Source organism: Primulina eburnea, unplaced genomic scaffold (assembly GCF_022965805.1).
Source record: "Primulina eburnea isolate SZY01 unplaced genomic scaffold, ASM2296580v1 ctg1167_ERROPOS772328, whole genome shotgun sequence".
Taxonomy (NCBI): domain Eukaryota; kingdom Viridiplantae; phylum Streptophyta; class Magnoliopsida; order Lamiales; family Gesneriaceae; genus Primulina; species Primulina eburnea.
The window spans coordinates 80,001-82,704 of NW_027330707.1; the positions used below are offsets into that span (position 1 = coordinate 80,001).

Genomic DNA, 2,704 nt, shown 5'->3' on the forward strand with positions numbered 1-2,704 from the left:
TGTATAAGAAGGGTTGCATTTATTAAACACGTACGCGGATGGCTATAATATCCGACTTCTCTTTTATTTAAGTACTTTCTATTCGGGGAGCCCCGGTCGTCCTTTATCAAACGAAAATCTATATTCAATGCAAAAATGAAGTAGAATTTTTTTCTGATAATTCCCTATCGACAACATATCTAACTAATAGATATCTGTAATTTATGTTCTGGGGTTTACATAGACTCATAGATTTTGTTATAATTGAAATTGAGAAGGATTTTTTGAGAAAAAAAAATAAATACTGATTAGTTTTATCTCAATTTGTATTTTCTTATGTATGTCATTAGGAAAATACAATTTTGAGATTAAAATCTGCAGAAGCGTTCATAAATTCGAAGTAAGCATAAGCAGTCAATAGTTAATGGTTCAAATTTGTCGGCGGAAAATCCACATGTGATTTCTCAATAGAAAAGCGAGAGAATTTTTTTAGCATTGTGGATTTTGAGATACTCTAGAATGAATCGAAGGAATGGATCAAATCCAAAAAAAATGAAAAATTTCAAGTGCAATAAAAATTTAGTAATCCGAGAAGATTTTTGTATCATTTTGGCGGCATGGCCGAGTGGCAAGGCAGGGGACTGCAAATCCTTTTTCCCCAGTTCAAATCCGGGTGTCGCCTGATCAAACAAAAAACCCGAAATCTCTTCTTTTCTTCTGTTCTGCTGATATAACTCGGAGAATAATTCTCCGGTAGAAACAGAGGAAAGACTGTTGATATTTTGTTTGATTCTAAACATTTGGTCTGAGGTTTTTCGAAAATAAAAGCTTGTGAATCCTCGTTCGCATCTAGGATTCAAGGAAATATTATAATCTATTCTATATATAGTAGGGAGCTTTTAAGACTTATGATTCCCTTTACTATACTAAGGGACTGTCTAATGACTGGATCTTGGATTAGATTGTAGGGCCTGCTAAGAAATATGATTCTATTCATCATTTTGGAAAGGGTTGGAAGTTGCGTTATATATGACGGACTCGCGAGATGAACGCTGGGGTATCCAATCAATATTAGATTCGATGGATAATCTTTTTTTTATAGAAAAAAGAAAGAATTTTTTTTCGATAACCCCTAGCCAAGCCTCCTACCCCTCAGAGATAATCGGGAAAGGGGGTATGGATTAGGGGAAATAGAGGTCTGTACTAGATAGTGATTTATCTTTTTTAGTGATTTCTCCCTTTCCGTTTTTACTTATGAGGGTCAACAAAAAAATAGGCCTTATTATTCACATGTTCCCATTCCCTTTGGATATTTTGCTTGTGTTTAATCTTTCCCGATTCGAAATCAGAATCAGATTGGTTTATCAATAGTGTTCGGACAAAATCCCCTTTTTTTGACTCTGCACCATTGATTCCACTATTATTAGTGAGGAATAATTCCTTTGTATTTATAGAGATAGGAGACATAATTTATATGGATATAGTAAGTCTCGCTTGGGCTGCTTTAATGGTAATCTTTACATTTTCCCTTTCACTCGTAGTGTGGGGAAGAAGTGGACTCTAGAAGTACTACTAAATTGAGTTGAGGAATCAAACCGTATCACTTGTTTTATAGATCGTTCTGCAACGCGTTTTGAACTATATAAAATCAAAATATCTGAATTTCGAATTTCATTGGAGTCAAATGGAGTAATCTATGATATGAATCATACTCTTTCAATCAAAGAGATATTTGAGCGATTCCCCTGTTTGTATTTCGAAAAGAAAGGGATTCAGATGATTAGAAATTTATTCTAACCTAAGATTCTTCCGAAATTTTCTATTTCAATCAATGGAATTGGCTCTTACCATCTTTATAGATGGATATTGAGGAAGACCGGACCCCTTTTTTTGTGTGATTGCTTTTCCTTTTTACTGTTCAAAGAACAAGTGGTTTTGTTAAGTGTATACGAGCTTTCTATGAGAAATGATATGATAGATAGTAGTTATCTAACGAGATACTATGCAATAAAATAATAAGATCTTGCTTCGGACGAATCACATATTGGGCATTTAGCGCTTGGTTTCTAATCTTATAAAGGCGATTTATGCTTTATCGACTTTTTTCATATCATGGTTTGGGCATTAAAAATAAGTGAGGTTTCCTCTTCTTTATTAGGAAAAGGAATTAGAATCCTAAGATAATTCTTATCTTAGATTGATAGGAACAACTAGATGTAGCAAATAAATAGAATTGGGTCTTATGTCAATTCTATACAATATGTTATGTCAATTCCATACAATATGTTATGTCAAATTTGGACGGCCGGATTTTTCGTAAATCAAATCTTAACAAAACGTAACGAAACTTACGTCCTCTAGTAGCTGTCGTTGCTAGGAACACAATGTCGTACTCGGATTCAAATTTGGACGGCCGGATTTTTCGTAAATCAAATTCTGAAATCAAAAGCAATTCTTCCCTCAAAGTTTTTGTTTTTCCTTTCTTCCGAATCGTTTAAGGACTAATGTATATATATATATATATATACACGTTGCATGTCCAGCTAGGTGGCACATCTCTTTGCGCAGCACGTCTCGCGCATATGCGCGGCCTATCTCGGCGCATATGCGCGAGACCATATGTCTCGGCGCGTGGCAACACGGCAGCTCGCGCATATGCGCGCCCATGTTCCGCGCATATGCGCGAGGTTCTCTGGAATTGGCACTTGGCCTCTCGCACAGCTCG

The 2,704-nt window shown here is 35.7% G+C and overlaps 1 non-coding gene across 1 annotated transcript; it reads left to right on the forward strand.

Annotated features, from left to right (window-relative positions):
• The first annotated feature begins 590 nt into the window (after positions 1 to 590).
• Positions 591 to 661, forward strand: TRNAC-GCA (transfer RNA cysteine (anticodon GCA)). The gene has a single exon. It is a non-coding gene; the product is annotated as a tRNA-Cys (tRNA).
• The last annotated feature ends 2,043 nt before the right edge of the window (positions 662 to 2,704 follow it).